This window comes from Bos javanicus, chromosome 1 (assembly GCF_032452875.1).
Source record: "Bos javanicus breed banteng chromosome 1, ARS-OSU_banteng_1.0, whole genome shotgun sequence".
NCBI lineage: Eukaryota > Metazoa > Chordata > Mammalia > Artiodactyla > Bovidae > Bos > Bos javanicus.
This window is the reverse complement of record NC_083868.1, coordinates 46621410-46645758: the sequence shown is the minus strand read 5'-3', so window position 1 is coordinate 46645758 and position 24349 is coordinate 46621410. Positions and strand designations below refer to the sequence as shown.

At 39.5% G+C, this 24349-nt stretch overlaps 1 long non-coding RNA gene across 1 annotated transcript in view; it reads right to left on the bottom strand.

The window, feature by feature from the left end:
* Positions 1 to 1162: 1162 nt before the first annotated feature.
* LOC133227860 (uncharacterized) overlaps positions 1163 to 24349 on the bottom strand; it is an 88057-nt gene continuing 64870 nt past the window's right edge. The window contains exon 4 of the long non-coding RNA XR_009729982.1: positions 1163 to 1795. This is a non-coding gene — a long non-coding RNA (uncharacterized LOC133227860). The remainder of the gene's footprint in view (positions 1796 to 24349) is intronic.

Sequence of the window (24349 nt, the reverse complement as noted above, 5' to 3'; positions counted from 1 at the left end):
AATAGTATCTTTCCACAGCTAAAGGTCATTCATCAATCTAGTTTTTGTTAGATGGTTTTTTGTGTTTTTTTTTTTTGTTTTTGTCAATTTGGTAATGGGGGTTTTTTTCCCCTCACTTCCTCACTTTGCTTTTCTCTTCTCCCATCACTGGAATGCATGAATGACCTTTCTTTTTTGTCTTGTATTTGTCTAAATCCAACTACTCCTGATAGTAAATTCATCCTCCTTCACAACCCAGTCTTCCTTTCTTTCTGTATTTCACAGCACCTATTCTCAGGAGACTGTTCAGACAAGCACTGATTGGCTGAGTTATTATCACCATTCATTCTAAGACCATTGGACACCCATAGTCGAGAGAGGATCCAAGGCATCTATTAGCATGAACCTCTGAAGAAAGGACAGCAGAATGTTTTTCAAACAGCTATAGACTTCATTTGAGATTTGATTATTTATTACAAGTGAAGAGGTCCTTATTTTGATTCTCTGAGACTTGAGTGTAGGAGCACACATTAGATTTCTTCAAAATGCATCGTTCCTATATAGGCTGTGCTGTAGCCCAACCTTCTCTGAAACTAACACCTCAAGTAACCATATGATTAAACTGATATTTTCAGGGGAAGGGGAGTGTGTGATTCAAGAATGAAACCTATACTTGCTATACTAATTTCCCCAGGTTATCAGAATTATGAAATGCTGCCAGTTGGAAATTTCCATTCCCCAGCACTTGCGAAATATTTGAAATATGGGCCAAATCCTCCTACCAGGAAGTTTTGCTAAGGTGTTTAATTAAAATTCCAAACTATCACAGAAATCAGAAATTAAATCAGATTCCCCAACACCTCCCACATTTGTGTTCGCCACATCTTCACTGGTATCTGGCCCACCCTTTCCATAAAATACCCTCCTGCATGGCATACACTCAGCCTTGAAGGTGGTCAGAGAATCCTCCCCAAGCCTCATAGCTATACCACCATCTCTTCTTCCCTGTGAGTTTATGCAGGTATTACTATAGCATTACACCATAAATAGTAATAAGCATAAAATTCATACTGACAAATACAAGGGTTCATTTGCTGTAAATGTTATACAGGATAACACAGAGAGAATAGAACAAAAAAGGCTAGTACTTTGACTTCTGAGCAACAACTAGGGCACCTCTGGAGTCAGTCAGGAGCCTATCTTACTCATAATTGCCTTGCAATATTTTAAATAATGAATAAGGTAGTGCCTTTATGAGTTCAATGCAATGCAGATCTAAAAAGCTATAAATCATCACAAATATCTCCACCTTCTTTATTCATTTGGGGATTCTTGGTTTGAAACCTTTAGCATGAGTCATAAAACCAAAACAAATTTTAGAATAAAAGCAAATTTTAAAAAAAGCAAATTGTTTACTGTTATAACATTTCTAGGAACTAAGTGTTTGATAATCTATAGTGCTTACCACTATGCCTATCACATAATGAGCTCTCAGTGGATGACTCTTGAATGGACAGATATAGTAATGAATTCACAGTGTGGAAGGAAAAGGAGAGAGGCTTATTTCAATACAATGTACCTGAAAGTTCATCCATCACTTCAGTGTCAGGACCTGTATCCTATTTCACGAATGAGTGCCAGGCATTTTGAAAAGATGTTGATAACTGAGTGTAGATCAAGGTAAAACCCAGTGAGTAAGAGTGACACACCTCCATGCTGTTGGGCTTCATTTTTCTTCTGCCAGTCACAGCTCCCAGGCTTCCTGTCGGAATTCATTTTGCTTCCTTATTGAAACCAATACTCATGGTCGAGGTATCTGCAAGGAAAAATACAAACAACAGAGAAAGCTAATACTTTGCATTCATTCCTCTTGAAGACAGCCCACAAGTTAGTCCTTCTCCTTTTACCTCTACAAACTCTACATCCTTCATTCGCCCAGTTTCTTTCTCATCCTGCCTTCAGAAAACTTTTCCCACCCTGCCTTGGAGAAATATATAACCCTCTGATTAATGGAATACTAATGAGGCAAGGTAAGAACAACTTCACTTCTTTCTAGGCGAACATAATTCTTTTTTCAGATTCATAAATTCTCCCAACCTCATAGAACCAGCAAAGCCAAAGAGACTCGAGATTCCACATTAACTGAGAGATTGGCCCTCCTCTAGAGTGGCAAGTGCAAACTTTGGTCAATTCTGGGTCATTTCCATTCTTGGTAAAAACAAATGAATTTGTTTGGCACAGCTGCCCAGGGACTGCTCCATGGAAAACATAGTGGGTATAGTTTGACCTAGGAGTCCAGATTCAAGCAAGTGAATCCGACTTTTTTTTAATTGGAGTATAGCTGCTTTACAATGTTGTGTCAGTTTCTGCTGTAGAGCAAAGTAAATCCACCACACATATGCACATGTCCCCTCTTCCTTGGATTCCCTTCCCATCTAGGTCACCACAGAGCAATGAGCAGTTCTTATGCTATATAGTAGGTTCTTACTAGTTATCTGTTTTATACACAGCACTGTATACATGCAAATCCCGATCTCTCAATCCATCCCACTCTTCTTCCTCCCTTGGTATCCATACATTTGTTCTCTATATCTATGTCTCTATTTCTGCTTTGCAAATAAGTTCATCTATATCATTTTTCTACATTCCATGAATATAGAGGAATGGATAAACGTAAATGTGATACATATATACAACGGAATATTATCCAGCCATAAAAAGGAACGACACTGTGTCATTTGAAGAGATGTCAATGGATCTAGAGACTACAATACAGAGTGAAGTCAGAAAGAGAAAAACAAATCTATATTAACTCATTTAAGTGAGTCCTGCTTTTGGATTTAAAAAAATCTCTGTTCACAACAAAACGGAATGGTTGGGGGTTGGGGTGAGTAAGAATATAACATTATTATCTTTGCTTCAAATTGTGCCTGGGTTAGACCCAGATCCATATAAGACATTCAGAATACATTACAGTGTCTCAGTTTTTATCATATCAATTTCACAACATGTATTGCTTCATCATATACCATAAGGATAAAAATATGAGAGGAAATCAACTGCTGGCTTCTTCCTTAGTCAAAAAACTATGTATTACTGTAGACCCCATCTTGCCCTCTCACTAAACTACTTACTTTAATAATGCAGGAATGATAAATGGACATCTTTAAAATGTCAATTGGGATTAACATAGTTTATTTCAGTTTATAGTTTATCATCAGTTCCAACTTATCCAACAACTAGAAACTAGAACACATATATAGACTTTGAGCATCAGCAAATTGACCTCACAGATTGTTAATGGCAGTTTTACATAGTCTAGTTGAATACTTAAAAGATTATAGTAAGAGAAAGTAATTGTCCTTGTAATCAAAGTGAAATTGCTAGTATTTGATTTGGAAGAGACAAAGGTTCAAAGGTAGCTTCTGATCCCATGCTGAGAGTTAAGATGTTCAATGTGTGAAGCACCTGCCTTTCCTCATCTCGCATCACTCATGTACCCAGAATTGTTGGCCTCTTTGGCCATGAAAGTCATCTACCCAACTTCTACCAGCTTCTCTTTGTCTGGAAAGGAAGCTACCCACAGACCCTTTCTCATAGTCTATTTCAAAGATAAAATGATGAAATTTGTCCCAGGGGGCCTGTCTTTATACCAGGCCAGGAACACCCATGTATAAATTGGTTTCCAAATCAGCACTTTATCCCAGTATCTACATGCCTGTTGATTGTTCCTCAAATAGATGCAGCCTCATGTGCCCTTAGGTGATGGATTATTCTACCTCTGCTATAGCTGGAATCTTTCAGAAGGTTAAGCCAAACCTGGCCTAGTGGGTTATTGTTCATGGAAAGCAAACATTACATCTCTGAAGGCAAAAGTTATAAGCCATTTTCTAAAAGCTGAATAAAGGGAGGAAGAACATCAACCTATACTAGATCATTGTGAAATTGATCTCCCTAGATTTTGGGAAATGCTCCACCTCTGTGTGGAAGTCAGTCTTTACTTGTCATACCTAATGCAAATACCATGGGAAAGAAGTAAAAATGATACCACATTCCTCTAGTTTTCAAAGTACCTGCCCCAGAATTCTCTTTCACATGCTACTCCCAAGTCTCTATGGTCAGCTAATAATTTTTTAAGTCTATTCTTAAATAGAAAGCATATAGTTCTCCACAATACTTTAGGTATGAATTTATATTTGCAAATACATTTAGTCCTTCATTGGTTTACTGCACATATAATCTTCATCAGAAAAGTTCTATAGAGTTAAATGCATTCAAATATTTACTGTTACTTTTCTCTTCTTTGTCTAACTCAAATCCAGCCTGCTATAGCATAATCCAATTTCCATTTTCTGCCTTCTCATTTCATTTGGCATCAGCACAAGAGAGACCAAGTATTTATCTGAAATTTGAACCAGGCTGCTTCACCCAGGTATCTAATTCATTTCTTATGCCCAACATTGATAGGACAGTTGCTGCTACTGCTGCTGCTGCTAAGTTGCTTCAGTCGTGTCCGACTCTGTGCGACCCCATAGATGGAAGCCCACCAGGCTCCTCCATCCCTGGGATTCTCCAGGCAAGGACACTGGAGTGGATTGCCATTTCCTTCCCCAATGCAGGAAAGTGAAAAGTGAAAGTGAAGTTGCTCAGTCGTGCCTGACTCGTAGCAACACCATGGACCACAGCCCACCAGGCTCCTCTGTCCATGGGATTTTCCAGGCAAGAGTACTGGAGTGGGTTGCCATTGCCTTCCAACTCAATATGGAATTTGAGAAACCTGCACTGGTGACCTGACAGCTGCTTTTATAACATGTTCCATCTCCTCCTTATCAAGTCCACCTCTCTGTGAGCCTACCCAGAATTCAGATTCTCCCAAACCTAGTAGGAAAAGTTAAGATTAAGTATGTAGATTACATTAGAGCAGACTCAACTAGGATTGCTTGCTTTGCATTGTAGGCTATGGAGAGCAACAGTTTCACAGTAAAGATGATGTTTGAAGAGGATACAGCTAGCAGTAGGAAGATTAGTCAAGGCTATTGTTTAAGAACATGAGACTTGGAGGGTGGCAATGAAAATTAAAAAGAAAGAAAAAGTAAAGAACTATATAAAATAGGGTTTGATAGAACAAGGTATTAAATGTATATAGGGACTAAAAGATAATCTATCAATTCCAGACTTAGAAATATAAAATTGGGAGCAAATTGAGAAAGCTTTTTTCTTTATTTGACATAAAGCTGATTAGCAATGTTGTGTTAGGTTCAGAGGTAAGCAAAGTGACTTAGTTATATACATTTTTCAGATTATTTTCTATTATAGGTTATTACAAAATATTGAATATAGTTCTTTTTGCTATATATTCAGTTCAGTTCAGTTCAGTCACTCAGTCGTGTCCGACTCTTTGCGACCCCATGGACTGGAAAGGATTTCTTTCCTTCCAAAGAAATCCCAGGGCTGATCTCCTTAAGAATTAACTGGTTGGATCTCCTTGCAGTCCAAGGGACTCTCAAGAGTCTTCTCCAACACCACAGTTCAAAAGCATCAATTCTTCAGCACTCAGCCTTCTTCACAGTCCAACTCTCACGTCCATACATGACCACTGGAAAAACCATAACCTTGACTAGATGGACCTTTTTTGGCAAAGTAATTAGGTTGCAGCAAACATAATTGTAGTTTTGGACTCCAAATTTTAAATCATTATCAGTTCAGTTTGGTCAACTCAGTCATGTCCCACTCTTTGCAACCCCTTGGACTGCAGCACACCAGGCTTCTCTGTTCATCACCAACTCCCAGAGCTTGCTCAAACTCATGTTCAATGAGTTGGTGATGTCATCCAATCATCTTATCCTCTGTCATCCCCTTCCCCTCCTGTCTTCAATCTTTCCCAGCATCAGGGTGTTTTCTAATGAGTCAGTTCTTTGCATTAGGTGGCCAAAGTATTGGAGTTTCAGCTGAATATTTGAATATTCAGGACTGATTTCCTTTAGGATTGACTGGTTTGATGCTCTTGCAGTCCAAGGGACTCTCAAGAGTTTTCTCCAATACCACAGTTTAAAAGCATCAATTCTTCAGCACTCAGCTTTCTTTATGGTCCAACACTCACATCCATACATGACTACTGGAAAAACCATACCTTTGACTAGACAGACTTTGTTGGCAAAGTAATGTCTCAGCTTTTTGATATGCTGTGCAGGCTTGTCACAGCTTTTCTTTCAGTGAGCTAGCATCTTCTAATTTCATGGCTGCAGTCACCATTCACAGTGATTTTGGAGCCCAAGAAAAGAAAATATGTCACTGTTTCCATTGTTTCCCCATCTATTTGCCATGAAGTGATTGGACTGGATGCCATGATCTTCATTTTTTGAATATTGAGTTTTAAGTCAGCTTTTTCACTCTCCTCTTTCACTTTCATCAAGAGGCTCTATAGTTCCTCTTCACTTTCTGCCATAAGGTTGTTGTCATCTGCATATCTGAGGTTATTGGTATTTCTCCTGGCAATCTTGATTCCAACTTGTGCTTTATCCAGCCTGGCACATCACATGATATATTCTGCATATAAGTTAAATAACCAAGGTGACAATATACAGCCTTGACATACTCCTTTCTCAATTTGGAACCAGTCCATTGTTCCATGTCTGGTTCTAAATGTTGCTTCTTAACCTGCATACAGATTTCTCAAGAGGCAGGTAAGATGGTCTGGTATTTCCATCTCTTGAAAATGTTTCCACAGTTTATTGTGATCCACACAGTCAAATACTTTAGTGCAGTCAATGAAGCAGAAGTAGATGTTTTCCTGAAGCTCTCTTGCTTTTTTGATGATCCAGCAGATGTTTACAATTTGATCTATGATTCCTCTACCTTTCCTAAAACCAGCTTGAACATCTGGAAGTTCTCCGTTCACGTGCTGTTGAAGCCTGGTTTGGAGAATTTTGAGCATTACTTTGCTGGTGTGTGAGATGAGTGCAATTGTGCAGTAGTTTGAACATTCTTTGGCATTGCCTTTCTTTGAGATTGGATGAAAACTGACCTTTTCCAATCCTGTGGCCACTGCTTAGTTTTCCAAATTTGCTGGCATATTGAGTGCAGCACTTTCACAGCATCATCTTTTAGGATTTGAAATACCTCAGCTGGAATTCTATCAGCTCCACTAGATTTGTTCACAGTGATGTTTCCTAAGGCCCAGGATGTCTGGCTCTAGGTGAGTGATCACACCACCATGGTTATCTGGCTCGTGAAGATATTTTTCGTTTAATTTTTCTGTGTATTCTTGCCACCTTTTCTTAATATCTTCTGCATCTGTTAAGTCAATACCATTTCTTCTCAAACACATCTTTATTAATCAAAATAGGAACCATTACAATAAGCACATTTTTGCCAACAAGATATAAGTTGTTTTATTCCTGTAGCATAAAAATCTATGCTTCTGGATTTGATGAACACTTGGAAAGCGTTTTATGCTTCCTGCTGTTTGTGGAAGTGTTTTCCCTGCAAAAAGCTGTTGAGATGCCTGAGTAAGTGGTATAGTCAGTTGGTGAAAAGTCAGGTGAATATGGCTGATGAGGCAAAACTTCATAGCCCAATTCATTCAACTTTGGAAGCAGTGTTTGTGTGATGTGCAGTTGGGCATTGTCATGGAGGAGAATTGGGCCCTTTCTGTTGACCAATGCCAGCTGCAGACATTGCAGTTTTCAGTGCATCTCATCGATTTGCTGAGCATACTTCTCAGATGCAGTGGTTTCACCAGGAAAGCTGTAGTGGATCACACCAGTAGTAGACCACCAAACAGTGACCATGACCTTTTTTTATGCAAGTCTGGCTTTGGGAAGTGCTTTAGAGCTTCTTCTAAGTCCAATCACTGAGCTGGTCATCACCAGTTGTATAAAAATCCACTTTTCATCGCAGGTCACACTCCTGATCAAGAAATGGTTCATTGTTGTTGCATAGAATAAGAGAAATGACACTTCAAAACAACGATTTTTTTAATTTGTGGTCAGCTCATGAGGCACCCATTTTTGAGCTTTTTTGCCTTTCCAATTTGCTTCAAATGCTGAATGGCTGTAGAATGGTCAACATCGAGTTCTTTAACAAATTCTCATGTAGTTGTAAGAGGATCAGCTTCACTAATGGCTCTCAATTGGTCGTTGTCAACTTCCAGTGGCTGGCCACTGCACTTATCTTCAAGGTTCTCATCTCCTTTGCAAAACTTCTTGAACAACCATTGCACTGTACATTTACTAGCAGTTCATAAGCCAAATGTGTTGTTGATATTGTGAGTTGTCTCCACTACTTTATGACCATTTTGAACTTGAATAAGAAAACTGCTCAAATTTGCTTTTTGTCTAACATCATTTCCCTAGTCTGAAATACATATAAAATAAACAGCAAATAATGTCATTAACAGAAAAACATAAGTGAGAAATGCACATTAAAGTGGTGTATAATATAACCCACATTTATCTAAGAATGTATTCCAATATCAAACAGCAAAGTTCAACAATGCAAAACCGCAAATACTTTTGCACCAACATAATAGTAGGTCTTTGTTGGTTATCTATTTTATATGTAGTAGTGTGTATCTGTTAATCCCAAACTCCTAATTTATCTCTCTTGCTCTCTTCCCCTTTGATAACCATAAGTTTGTTTTCTATATCTACGAGTCTATATCTGTTTTGTAAATAAGTCCATTTGTATCATTTTTTTAAAGTCCACATATAAGTGATATATTTGTCTTTCTCTGTGGGGAAACTTTAAAGAAAGTAACTTTAACCTGGAACATAATGATTTCCAAATCATCTCATAACACTGGAGACATCTAGTAGGCAGCTATAAATGAGTACTAGAGTTCAGGTGAAAATCTGGAGCTCAATAAATGGAGGCAAGCATTCTCTTCAGAGAAGTGCAAGTTGGGATCAAAATTAACCTAGTCTCCAAGGAAGAAAGTATAGAAAGATAAAGTAAAGGAGTTTAGAAAATAATTAAACACCATTGGATTTGGCAAGGACAACACTGATTGTCTGTCAAGAGGTGTTGGTGGAAGCTACTTTTCTTCATGTCTCATTCTCCTATATTAAAAAAAGACACAGAAGGGCAAATCCTTGAACCCAAAGTAAATACCAGCACTTTGCAGAGCAACTCAAACAACCTTCAGATACCAGTTCTGTACATTTAGAGACATAATCAGGTCATGTGAAAAGCTGGCATCAGCAAGGCTCTGAGGCCAGCTGAGCATCTGTGAAGCAGCCTACTGGCTCAGTCATACTTTCTCACCCACAGCTGAAGTTGGGATCAGTGGCTACAGCCTGGGAGACTCTTCAGTGGGCATTTGCCTTGGGAATCCAGGCAGCTTGCTTTGGGGTCCCTGCAATTACTCTCCAGACATGCGAATCTTTGCAGATTTGGGGGGATGGGCTGATTGATCAGTTTGTTGGTCAAGTTCTGTTTTATTTTGTTTTTATGTTATTTTCATAGAAAGAGAATTTTCTTAACAGGCCAGATAGAGCAATAAATACTGGACATCTGTGTCCTGAGGAATGGACAGCTCATATATAGGAAACATCAAACCTATGAACAAGACACATAATGCTGACAGACATTTATTGCAGGCAACATTGTTTGAAGCTAATAGGTCAGAACCGCGATAAATAGACCAAAGCAAAATGCAACCAAGCCCAGACAAGGCGAGACAGTCAAGCACATTTGGGGACTGAGGTGAGTTCATGTGTAGAAAGATTGGAAATAATTTGACAGAAAGTAAGCCAAGAGAGTTTCCATGACCTCGTAGCAATGTTTTAAGCAGTGCTCAAATCTTCTGGTATAAGGATCTTGGTGGTTAATAGAGCTAACTCATAGCACATACTTTCCCCTAAGGATAACAGTTCTTTGTTTTTTGTGTTTTTTTTATTTAAGTCTGTGTCTTCTTCAGCTTTCCTGCACGTGTTCCTTGTACTCATACTTCCTTGTCGAGATGGTTTGGGTGTTTTTGCCCCTCCCCCATCACTTCAAAATGTGACACTCCCTCCACTTTTTAAATTCCCCCCATTTTTGAAACTTCCTCAGCACTGTTCAACCTTCTACCTATGACACTGGTCAGACTCCCACAAGCCCTTGGTTGATTTCTAAATGTTGTTTCTGGCTCACATCTTCCTGTGATGAAACTGAAACCAGTTGGTTACTGATGACTGATTCTCAGTAGTCAGTTAGCAGCTGACTCCCTACCAATAAACTCAGACAAAAAAGCAGCTGAGACACTCACCTCTAGATCAGGCTTGAACTCTGCAAGATAGATTTTGAGGGTTCAAAGGAAATGAGATCCTATCATAAGTATGATGATCACATAAACATAAAGACAAATGGGGCACCTCTACTGGAATACCACCCCTTGAAAAAGGACGTGCTTTGGTACCTGTGCCACCACGGAAGGACCAACTAGCTGAGTCAAAAGCAGACTTCTGAGTCATCAGCCAGACAACACTTCAGGTCCCTGGAAACCATAATATCATGCACAACAAATCAAAAACTTCATGTTTTCAGGGTTTTTTTGTTTGTTTTAACTTAAAGATTCTTTGCTAGCCTTATCTCAGAGTCTGGGTAGCTATATTATCTCCCTTGGTTTATAGTTTATCTCTGCCTACCTGCCTCAGCATATAAACTGTACTCAAGTAATGCTTTGGAATATTAATTATTCTCTCTTCCAGGCAAACAAACAATCCTGGACATGGGAACTTCAACACAAACTCAAGTGTTCAATAACTGACCAATGTATAAAGTACATGACAACTCAAAAACTTTCAGAAGTATTTTTAAATGTAGCTGAGGATTACACAAAATTAATAAAATGGAGCTTACGCATTTGCATTTCAGATCCAGAATGAATACATGGCTTGCTCCACCCACTTCTGCCTTCTCATGAACAGCAAGATCTAGACAAAAGTCATGACTACATGAGTGCTGTGTGGTTACTCTGGCTTTACAAGATGAGCCAATTGATATACAACCACAGGGTTCATCTCTTTGTTCTTTAAAAAGTACTGTAAATAACGATTTCCATAGTAGTCATTTTAATTAGCAAAATTTTAACATATTAATATTAAACTGTTAAAAATTAATTTATAAAATTAACAAAACATAATTAACAAGATACATACTGAATAGACCATGTAAGTATCTCATCAGTACTCTGGCAATTTTTATAGTACACAAACTCATCATGAAATGAGAATTCCCATATGTGCCTTAGAAGCATATTGATAGAGAGCAGGAAGAACTACAGCCACATAGCCAGGCTCAGCATAAAGCACTATGACCCAGTCTAAACCATGGCTGCTCAGTAGCACGACCTCAGGAGTGTCATACTCACTGGTATTCCCTCCTCCTTTAATCTTTTCATTGTACCTCCCTCTTACTCATGTCTAGTGAATGACTTCTTATTTTACTAAGATAGCTTAAAGCCTTCCTAAGGTTCCTCATCCACCATTTAATTTCTATAGCATGGTCCTATATTCATCCTCACATTTAAATCATAAATAGTCTTCTTGCCTCCAGTTCTCTCCACCTCCACCACCCGTTTTTATTTCAACCTGATATTCCTTCATGGTTTTTTCCAGTAGTCCCCCATCACTTGTATGATGTGAGAGTTGGACTATGAAGAAAGAAAGTGAAGTCACTCAGTCATGTCCAACTCTTGTGACCTCATGGACTGTAGCCTACCAGGCTCCTCTGTTCATGGGATATTCCAGGCAAGAATACTAGATTGGGTTGCCATTTCCTTCTCCAGGAGATCTTCCTCCCAGGGATTGAACCTGGGTTTCCAGCATTGTAGGCAGACGCTTTATCCTCTGAGCCATCAGGGAAGTCTCATGAAGAAAGCTGAGCACTGAAGAATTGATGCTTTTAAACTGTGGTGTTGGAGAAGACTCTTGAGAGTCCCTTGGATTGCAAGGAGATCCAACCAGTCCATCCTCAAGGAGATCAGTCCAGAATATTCATTGGAAGGACTGATGCTGAAGCTAAAACTCCAATACTTTGGCCACCTGATATGAAGAACCGACTCATTGGAGAAGACCCTGATGCTGGAAAAGATTGAAGGCAGGAGGAGAAGGGGATGACAGATGATGAGATGGTTGGATGACGTCACGGACTCAATGGACATGAAGCTGAGTAAACTCCAGGAGTTGGTGATGGACAGGGAGGCCTGGTGTGCTGCAGTCCATGGGGTAGCGAAGAGTTAGACATGACTGAGTGACTGAATTGAACTGATCTACCTTCCTAAACCCCAGCTTCCACTATGGCACTCCTCTGTTCAAAAGCTTTCCAAGAATCTATATGTCTCTCATCATGGCCTTCTAAAATTTGACCATGGCTATTCCCAACATATATGTTCTCAATCCAGATCATTCCTTTGTATATCCTACACTCTACAAAGATTTTCATCTCTTCTGTCTTACTCCAAAACTTCTAGAAAACAGAAAGTGTGGCAAAAATTATGGGATATTTCTTTAGGGAAATGCAATCATGGGACAGAAGTGAAGGAAAAAGAAAGGGACACAGGGAATGATGACAAGCAATAAAAGATAACATAACAGCAATGGCCTCTACTTCACTATGAGCTTGAAGAATCTCAGTCACTTAGCAGGTCACCTACTCAGCTACCCAGAATGTCTCCAGACAGGCTGGTCAGAGAAACTGTCTTAAATGAGTCCACTGAAGGATGAAAAGGAAAGCGTGCTTATCTGCCCAAATTCTTTCTGGCTCTTATTGGTCTTTGCCCAAGTCAACTCTCTTCTAGGTTGTGTCTTCTGGACCCCTGAAGAGCTGCTTAGGTAGATAGAGCCCATGCTCAGTAGCATGATGTATCATACAAGTCTCAAAGTGTGAAAGGAACCAGAGAGTCCAGGCATGGAGCTGGCCAGTCTTGGGTGGTAGAATGTCAAAGACCACAGACTTTGTCAGGCTCCAAGCTGAGGCAGAGCAGATGGATGAAGAGGTCAAAGCCCTTGAACCAGATAAGACTAAGAGAATCAGCAGAGGTGTATAGGTTCAATATGCCATCTCCCCATCTATTCAAAGTCAGCCTTTCCATAAAGTTTCCCCTCTGATCTTCACCCCTGAAATCTTTATTTGAGTGCTTGCTCACATGCTGCTAGATTTGTGAAGTTTATTTAAAGATGGTATGTGTGTGTTTAGTCTCCTTCTTTAAATTATAAGCTCATTAATGGCAGATGCCACGTGTGTATTTCCATGGATGTCCATCTCATCCAGCCCAGTAACAGCACATAAATGGAATCCCAGCAGCAGCTGTTTAATAAGTAAAAGAGCAGAACCACCTGGAGGGTAGCAGATTTGGCAATCACTTTGGCCCTGGTGAACACAAGGACAGCCTCTTTTCTTTTGGCTTCATAGAAATAGCCTGAACTTTGGAAGAAACCCTAATGGACAATTAAATCATTCCCTCATTGCACCCTATTCTCTCAAGTCATTTCTTGCACAGTGAAAAAATGATGTAGGTCCTAAACTAATTAGAAGAAACTGACTCTTTTTTTTTTTTTTTTTGGCTCTTATTTTAAAAAAGAAAATGAACTCTTTTCTTCTCCAACAGGAAATTGGTTAAAATTAGATCCTGTGTTCATCATTCAAATATTTTTCTTTTTTGTGAACAACTACCAATTCAAACAGAGAAGGCAATGGCAACCCCACTCCAGTACTCTTGCCTGGAAAATCCCATGGATGGAGGAGCCTGGTTGGTAGGCTTCAGTCCATGGGGTCGCAAAGAGTCAGACATGACTAAGCGACTTCACTTTCACTTTTCACTTTCATGCATTGGAGAAGGAAATGGCAACCCACTCCAGTGTTCTTGCCTGGAGAATGCCAGGGACAGGGGAGCCTGGTGGGCTGCCGTCTATGGTGTCGCACAGGTCGGACATGGCTGAAGCGACTTAGCAGCAGCAGCAGCAACCAATTCAAAATCAAAACCATGCAATGTAGTAAAACTGTTATGACCATAGACTCTGGAGCCAGAGTCACTGGTTCAAATCTCAGCTCTGCCACTTACTAGCTATATGACTTTGGGAGAGTTAACTTCCATGCCCACAGTTGCCTTATAGATAAAATGAGAATAGTAACAGCCCCTACCCCATAGGGTTTTTATGAACATGAAATGTGTAGGTGTCTGTAATGCCTGGAAAACTACCTGAAACATGGCACAACACACATGAGAGTTTGCTTAATAAATAAACAAGGTTGTGGGGTTTGGGAAGGAAAAATGAGAACAAGCAAAATTATATACTGCTCTGGAGAAGGCGATGGCACCCCACTCCAGTACTCTTGCCTGGAAAATCCCATGGACAGAGGAGCCTGGTAGGCTGCAGTCCATGGGGTTTCGAAGAGTCAGACACGACTGAGCGACTTCACTTTCACTTTTCACTTTCATGCATTGGGGAAGGAAATGGCAACCCACTCCAGTGTTCTTGCCTGGAGAATCCCAGGGACGGGGGAGCCTGGTGGGCTGCCGTCTATGGAGTTGCACAGAGTCGGACACGACTGAAGTGACTTAGCAGCTGCAGCAGCTGGTTGGTTGAACACATGGCTTTAAGCTCTTTAAGATCAGACTCTATCTTACTAAACAATACATTGCTGATGGTGTATAAATGTGAAGCATTTTAGTGAATAAATGGGGGAGGGGAAGTTATGAGCAGGAGTGAGAAGCCCAGCTTGCAGTTAAAACTTGACTAACTAGATAACACCTAGTCTCCACTCCAAGAGAAGCATTTATATAGTTGATTGAAAAGTATGTGGGTCCCACCCAACAGGCTGTTTTATTATTTCCTCATTCTTCTGTCATCTCAGCAGGTGTGGCTTATCATTCCAGACTCATCTTGCCTCTCCTATTTGCCCTGTTACCTCTGTTCTTCATTCTCTCTGTCTCTCAGACACCTTACTGGGTCCTTACCATCTGTTCAACTTCCTAGCTTCAAGACCACTCTAGAGAGAGAATACAACAGCCCAGGGCAAATGCCAAACCAACACATCCCAGCTTCAGAGAAACTAACTCTTCGCTACGCCTCCCCAGGGACACAAAGGTTTTTCTTCTGAAGTAGGAGATATACCTTGGGGTCACATCCTTGCCTCATCACTACTCTCCAGAGTTCCTCCTCCTGTATGCCTCTCTACCACAGTCCCTACACAGTAGCCATTTACAGATCCAAACAATTATAAAAATAATCTGAGGATGTTCCAGTGTGCCAGTTTTATTAAAGATCATTTGCTCAGTTCAGTTTGAGTTAACATAATATTTGTAGCTATTGGACCAACTAACCCCAGAAAAAGGTCATTGGCCCAAGTTTCATACAGTGTGGCATTTTATTTCCAGCCTCCTCCAAGTTTTTCCTGTGACTGAAACTCTATCAAAGTCTATATCTCCCCCCAGAGCAATGAATTTCAACACTCTATTGTATAGGAATTTGTACAGTGAATTTCTTCCCTCTGTATGGCATTTGCCACATCAAAGGAGGCCAATAAAAAGTGCCTTCCAGAGAAGGCTTTCCTTGTGGTTCAGCTGGTAAAGAATCCGCCTGCTATGTGGGAGACCTGGGTTTGATGCCTGGGTTGGAAAGATCACCTAGAGAAGGGAACAGTTACCCACTCCAGTATTCTGACCTGGAGAATTCCATGGACTGTATATTCCATGGGGTCACAAAGAGTCACTACTGAGCAATTTTCACTTCACTTCCAGAGAAGGGCTTTGAACTAGCTCTCTGAGGTTTGTCATGAATTTGTAGAAGAAAATAAGGAATCATTTCCCCCCAAAAAGTACACATACTATTAGAGAGAATTGTGGGGAAGGTGAATTTTTAATCTCTTATTCACTGTACCCTACATTCATAGGATTTCCTTCTAAAGAACTTGTGATACTGTTAGCGTTAGCCACTCAGTCCTGTCCAATTCTTTGCAATCCCATGGACCATAGCCTGCCAGGATCCTCTGTCCATGGGATTTCTCGGGCAAGAATAGTGGCGTGTGCTGCCATTCCCTTCTCCAGATCTTCCCAACCTGGGGATCAAACCATGTCTCCCACATTGCAGGCAGATTCTTTACTGTGTAACGTGACCCCAGCCTACAGGTCAGGCTCTCTGGCAATTAGGTCTTTTTTTTTTTTTTTTTTTAATTCTTCCAATTTTATTTTATTTTTAAACTTTACATAATTGTATTAGTTTTGCCAAATATCAAAGTGAATCCGCCACAGGTATACATGTGTTCCCCATCCCGAACCCTCCTCCCTCCTCCCTCCCCATACCATCCCTCTGGGCCGTCCCAGTGCACCAGCCCCAAGCATCCAGCATCATGCATCGAACCTGGACTGGCAACTCGTTTCCTACATGATATTTTACATGTTTCATTGCCATTCTCCCACATCTTCCCACCCTCTCCCTCTCCCACAGAGTCTATAAGACTGTTCTATACATCAGTGTCTCTTTTGCTGTCTCGTACACCGGGTTATTGTTACCATCTTTCTAAATTCCATATATATGCGTTAGTATACTGTATTTATGTTTTTCCTTCTGGCTTACTTCACTCTGTATAATAGGCTCCAGTTTCATCCACCTCATTAGAACTGATTCAAATGTATTCTTTTTAATGGCTGAGTAATACTCCATTGTGTATATGTACCACAGCTTTCTTATCCATTCATCTGCTGATGGACATCTAGGTTGCTTCCACGTCTTGGCTATTATAAACAGTGCTGCGATGAACATTGGGGTACACGTGTCTCTTTCCCTTCTGGTTTCCTCAGTGTGTATGCCCAGCAGTGGGGTTGCTGGATCATAAGGCAGTTCTATTTCCAGTTTTTTAAGGAATCTCCACACTGTTCTCCATAGTGGCTGTACTAGTTTGCATTCCCACCAACAGTGTAAGAGGGTTCCCTTTTCTCCACACCCTCTCCAGGTCTTTTGAATATAAAGAATAATAAAATTTTAGGGTAAGAAGAGAGCTTAAAATAGCATAGTCTAATTCCCTTACTTCTAGTAAGGAAACTTAGACGACAAGGGTGAAATTATATAGCCAAAAAACTCATTAAAAAACTAATTAAAATCAGAACTAGGATTTGAATCCAGACCTAATTATACTGATAGTGGGCTCTAGTGCTAGGATATAATGTAACAATAAAAGTAACCTGAAATCTGTAACATTGTATAAACTCTCAACACAATGACTCAACTAAATATCAGGAATGTTTATTAATTTATTAAAAATTATTTCTTCTTTAATTATAGTGTGTTAAACTCTCTTTGGTAATCATAAAAGCTTAGGAGTAAGGTTAAAAAATGTGTAAAGTATAAATAAAGAAAAGTAAAGGGCATTTAAAAAGGAACTGAAAAGATGAGAGAAGTCACCACATAACTGAATAGTAGGACATATACTGTCTAAATATACATTCTCTCCAGTGAAATTAAATTAATTAGGAGAATCACATAAATTATGGTAGAAGCACCTTGCAAGTATTAGCCCATGAAACTCTCCTAACAGCCCTGTGAGGCAGAGAGAGTTAAGTAATCTGCCCTTAGCTGGCTCCTTACAAAGAGTCATCAAAAGAGAACACTGGGGACACATCCAGACAATCTCATTCCAGGACTTTGCTCTTAATGACTACTCCTTTCAGGCAGTAAGTATATGAAGACATAGTATCAGAAAAAATAAACATTCAAAGCCTGTTTTCATTTTCATCTAACTGTCAGAGTGGCAAAAATTACACATGCATAGCCTCTGAAGCAGGGTTTCCATTTGTAGGTATTTCCTAGAAGGAGACTCAGAAACTGATACATGAAATGTTCAAGGATGCATTGTTTGTAATATTGAAATCTGGAAATAAAATAAATGTCAACCAGTAAGAGATTACCTAAACTATGGGGCAGCCATTCTGTGGGGGACCAAGAAGAATGTAGCAAATTTCTATGTATTGTCATAGGAAAGCGGGTTGCATCTCATGTATTGCTAGAGGGATGGAAATTCTTACAACCCTGAGGTGGTGCAGTTGTCAAGAATCCACCTGCCAGTGCAGGAGATTAAAGAGACACAGGTTTGTTCTCTGGTCAGGAAGAACTCCTGGAGCCGGAAATGGTAACCCACTCTAGTATTCTTGCCTGGAAAATTCCATGAACAGAGGAGTCTGGCAGACTACAGTCTATGGGGTAGCAAAGAGTTGGACACAACTGAGCACACACACACACAAACACACACACATACATACATATGAGTTAAACGTTCAGTCCCTGGAACGAGACACTCCTGAGTTCAAATTCTGGCTTACTACTTTCTACTCTCTGACCTTGGGCAAAATTACTTCTCTACTTCTCTGAGTTTTTGTTTTCTCACCTGTAAAAAATACTGGTGCCTGCTTTATATCATTAGTGTAAGAATTAAATAATGTAGTGCTTGTAATAGGCACAAAGTACAACACACAATAAATGCTCAAAAAATACTAACAAATGCTACTGATTTAACCTTAAGAGCCATATCTATCTGTTTTCTGGCTATAGGGATAGCAGTGCTTGTCTTTAGCTTCATCAATACTGGTGTGTTACTCCAAAATTGAAGAAGACACATGTATCCCAATGTTCATTGCAGCATTATTTACAATAGCTAGAACATGGGAGCAACCTAGATGTCCATCAACAGATGAATGGATAAAAAGCTGTGGTACATATACACAATGGAATATTACTCAGTCAACAAAAGAACACATTTGAGTCAGTTCTAGTAAGGTGGATGAACCTAGAGCCTATTATACAGAGTGAAGTAAGTCAGAAAGAGAAAGGTAAATATCGTACACTAATGCATATATATGGAATCTAGAAAGATGGTACTGATGAATTTATTTGCAAGGCAGCAATGGAGAGACATAGAGAAAAGACTTATGGACACAGGGAAGGGGAGGAGAGGGTGAGATACATGGAGAGAGTAACATGGAAACTTATATTACCATATGTAAAATGGATAGCCAATGGGAATTTGCTGTATGTCTCAGGGAACTCAAACAGGTGCTTTATATCAACTTAGAGGGATGGGATGGGAAGGGAGGTGGGAGGGAAGTTAAAGAGGGAGGGGACATAGGTATACCTATGGATGATATATGTTGATGTTTGACAGAAAACAGCAAAATTATGTAAAGCAATTATCCTTCAATTAAAAAATAAATAAATTTTTAAAAAATAATGGTGTGTTATTTAAACAGTATCTGAGCCAAGTCCTAAACTTTCCTGGTGAGTTGTTCTGCATGTAGCCTAAGTTCTAACTTGTACCAGTCTGGATGTTATCTTTTGGAAGCATTTACAATACAATTTTGTTATGCTAAATAAAGTAGTACCTGAGTAGAAGCATGAATTAAAAAGTCAGTCAGTAACAAATACCATATGATATCACTAATACACGGAAACTAAAAAATAGTACAAATGAACTTATTTATGAAACAGAATCAGACTCATAGGCATAGAAAACAAGCTTACAGTTACCAAAGGGGAAGCAGGGATAAATTAGGAGTATGGCATTAACAGATACACATTACTATATATAAAATAGGTAGATAACAAAGAGTTACTGTTTAGCATAGGGAAATGCATTCACTATCTCATAACAACCTAAAATGGAAAAGTATTTTTTTTCATTCCTAATCTAGTTTTTTCTTCAATTTCTTAAAAACTTTTTATTTTATATTGGAGTATAGTTGAGTAACAATGTTACAAAAGTTTCAAATGTACAGCAAAGTGATTTAATTTTTTTTTAATTTTTAAAATTTGAAAATAGAATTTTTAAAATTATATATATATGTGTATAACCAAATCACTTTGCTGTACACTTTAAACTAACACAATATTGTAAATCAATTGTATTTCAATTTTTTAAAAGTCAGTTAGTTTTTCAATTCCATTTTCTGTTTTTCTTCAAATTCCAACTTAGTTTCCATCTCCTTACCTTCCATGCTCCATTCCCTGATGCTACTCAGTCAGCACATTGTCTCTGCTGATACTTTAGGTAGATTTCTATTATGGCAACTATCATTCTGTGTTATGTTTATGCTTGTTGCTCTTCTAGACTGTGCATGCTTCCAGGTCAGGTGCTAGGTCTTATTCATCTTTCACCCACCAAATACCTTCATGATGCTGAAAATACACTCAAAAATGTGAAATAGATTACAGTTAAAATAAGCTGAATTCTGAGGTTCTACCTCAGAAATATTTGAAAACTTATCCCCAAAATGGCTAGAAAATAGCCTAAAGAGAAAGATAGAGGAAGGAAATACAAAGCCCAGTTTGGAAAGTTGCTGCATATATAATAGAGTGAAGCATACGATTCTGAGTTCATAAATCAACCCACGCTCTATTTCGGCTTCCACTTTTCTGAACACAGTTACTTAGGAGAGGTCAAAGCAAGACAGAAACAATCGTAGACTAGAAATCCAGAGACCTGGATTTAGTCCCAGCTGTGCCATGAACTATCATTTACTGTCTGTAAGTCTGTGTGGGACATAATGATTCATAAGATTCTTTCCAACTTGTCCCGTATCAGCACAACACTGTATCTACTCTCGTTAATCTCACTCTACAGCTATAAAATTGAGACAAAAACTCAATCAGAGCCCTACAACAACTGGTTGCCATAGTTAAAGGTGGAACATGGAAGGAAAAGCTCCCCACCTGGAACCCATCCCTGCAGAGGCACCCTGTACTTAGTGGCAGAAGGGACTTGCGGGGAAAATCAAAGCTTCTCTGTCCTCTGCCAAGAACATGAAGTTCCCACACCCATGGGAGCTAAATGAGTGTATATAGTGTTGGCAGTCAGCACAACCTCCTGGGTTCCAAATAGACATGCAAGGATGTCTTAATCAATGTTCCTGCCAGGCACCTGGGGACAGAAATTGCTCAAGATCCACCGATGAAAACAGGAGTCTTGTCTAGGTCATCTTGTTTGTTGTAATCACTGAGACATCATCTGAGGCTGACAACTAGATCCAGGACCAAATCCAGAGTTGAGAGTTTGACTGATCATTTGGTTCAGACACCCACATCCAAATAGAGAACACTGAAATCTTGAAAAGAAGTCTAAAAGCATGGATTGTATGCATACATTTTAGAGTAAAGTCCATTCAGCTTCTCAGAAGACAAGGTAAGAATCAAGAATCAGGAGGCAGGATCAAGACAGAAGAATAGAAAGATCCTGAGCTCATCTCCTCCACAGACACCAAAACTGTTACATTTAGACAATTACTTTGACAGAATTACTGTCAATTAATTACTTCTAGAAAAACTCTGAAAAGGACCTGAAGACTAGCAGAAAAGCTCATCTACAATTAAGGATACAAAGAAAAACAATGGGTTTTTCTTTATCACGATATGTAGGAAGGGAAGACCCATAATCTAGTCAAACCCCAGCACAGTGACCCACAAGCAGAAGGAGATGTCACAAATGCAAAGGTACTCCCTAAGGAACAAAGGGTTCAAGTCCCACATTGGGTACCTCGGCTCTGGGGACAAGCACTGGGAAGATGAGCCCATAAAACTGGCTTTGAAAAACAATAGGGCTTAAGTCTGGGAGGGTCCGAGAGCTGAAGGAAATCTAAACTCTGCTTTCAAAGGTCTCACACATAAACTCATTCTCTCTGAGTTCCAGCTCAGGTATGAGTTTGTAAAGTGCCTGGCACTCTAGCTAGTCTACCAAAGCCACCACCCCAACATGCTCCTGGCCTACACCCATTCCAATGCCAGCTGTCCCTCCAAGGCAGCAGCCCAGGCACACACTGTGCCCATTGAAGCTCCAGCCATCCCACTAGGACAGTAGTTTTGGCCTGTCTTAGGAAAGCTCTAACCTGAAACTGCTCCATTTCTAGCCATTCAACCAAGGTAACCCTGATCCAACCCAGTGCACCCTGCAACTCTCCCCTGCACCCATGCCTGCTTCAGCCCCAGTCGGTCTGCCAAAGTGACCCCAGCACATACAGTCTACATAGGGAATGCTCCAACCCAACACTACATCTTCAAGACCAGAGGAGGTAACTATTTCACCTAATTTATAGAAGCAACCACAGAAAATCAAACAAAATGAGGAGAAAGAGGAGTTTATTCTAAAAGAAAAGACAAAAACACCCAGGGGGAAAAAGCCTAATGAAACAGAGATAGGTAATTTACATGATAAAGACTTCAAAGTCACAGTCATAAAGATCTACAGAACTTGGGAAAAAAATGAAAGTGCACAGTGAAAACTTCAACAAAGAATTATAAAATAGAGAAAAGAAGCAACCAGAGCTGAAGAATACAGACATGTGAAAAACAAAAATACACTAGAGGGAATTGCTTATATGCTACATAAGAATATATAAGTGACCTGGAAGATAGAATGATGGGAATCATCCAATCAAAACATTAAAAAGAAAAAGATTTTAAAAGAAGATACTTTCAGAAACTCATGACAACATCAAGCATGCTAATATTTGTATTATAGGAGTCCCAGAAAGAGAAGAGAGAAAGGGCCAGAAAATTATTTAAAGAAATAGTGGCTGATGAGAATTCCCTGGTAGTCCAGTGATTAGGACTTCCCACTTTCACTTTTATGTGGTCCAGGTTCAATCCCTGGTAGGGGAGCTAAGATCACACAAGTCATGTTGTGCAGCTCCAAAAAAAAGTGGCTGAAAACTTCCCTAAACTGAAGACGAAAACAAATATCCAGGTCCAGAAATCATAGAGAACACCAAACAAAATGAACCCAAAGTAACCCACACCAAGGCATTTCAGCATTAAAATGGAAAATTTTAAAGAGAAAATTTGAAAGGCAGCAAGAGAAGAAATTAAAAGAAGCTGACTCCTTGGAAGGAAAGTTACGTCCAACCTAGATAGCATATTCAAAAGCAGAGACATTACTTTGCTAACAAAGGTCCGTCTAGTCAAGGCTATGGTTTTTCCAGTGGTCATGTATGGATGTGAGAGGGACTGTGAAGAAAGCTGAGTGCCGCAGAATTGATGCTTTTGAACTGTGGTGTTGGAGAAGACTCTTGAGAGTCCTTGGACTGCAAGGAGATTCAATCAGTCAATTCTAAAAGAGATCAGCCCTGGGATTTCTTTGGAAGGAATGATGCTAAAGCTGAAACTCCAGTACTTTGGCCACCTCATGCGAAGAGTTGACTCATTGGAAAAGACTCTGATGCTGGGAGGGATTGGGGGCAGGAGGAGAAGGGGATGACAGAGAATGAGATGACTGGATGGCATCGCAGACTTAATGTACATGAGTTTGAGTGAACTCTGGGAATTGGTGTTGGACAGGGAGGCCTGGTGTGCTGCAATTCATGGGGTCGCGAAGAGTCGGACACGACTGAGTGACTGAACTGAACTAAACTGAAGAGAAGAAAAGTGAGTCACATACAAGGGAAGCTTTGTAAGGCTATCAGCTGTTTTAAAGTAGAAATTTCATGCCATAAGGGAACAGCATAATGTATCTAAAGTGCTGAAGTGAAAAAAAGTTACAATTGAGTAAGGCTATCATTCCAAATTGAGAGAGAGAGAAAGAGTTTCCGAAACAAACAAAAATGATAAAACTTCATTACTGGTCTTACAAGGATGTTAAAGGGAAAAGAAAGGGTCATAACTAGAAATGCAAAAATGTATGAAAGCAAAAAATCTCACCGGTAAAGACAAATATATGGTAAAGGCAGTGGATCAACCAATTAAAAAGCCAACATGAAGATTAAAGGACAAAATCATAAATTAACTTTACAGTTAGTTAATGGATACATAAAGTAAAAAGATGTAAAACATAACATCAAATCAAGAAACCTAGGGCTTGAGGAGAGAAAATGAAGTCCTTCTAGAGTGTATTTACCGACATAAATCACAGCAGGATCCTCTATGACCCACATCCCAGAATATCGTAAATAAAAGCAAAAATAAGCAAATGGGACCTAATTAAAATTAAAAGCTTCTGCACAACAAAGGAAACTATAAGCAAGGTGAAAAGACAGCCTTCAGAATGGGAGAAAATAATAGCAAATGAAGCAACTGACAAAGAACTAATCTCAAAAATATACATGCAACTCCTGGAGCTCAATTCCAGAAAAATAAACGACCCAATCAAACAAATGGGCCAAAGAACTAAATAGACATTTCTCCAAAGAAGACATACATATGGCTAACAAACACATGAAACGATGCTCAACATCACTCATTATCAGAGAAATGCAAATCAAAACCACAATGAGGTACCATTTCATGCCAGTCAGAATGGCTGCGATCCAAAAGTCTACAAGCAATAAATGCTGGAGAGGGTGTGGAGAAAAGGGAACCCTCTTACACTGTTGGTGAGAATGCAAACTAGTACAGCCACTATGGAGAACTGTGTG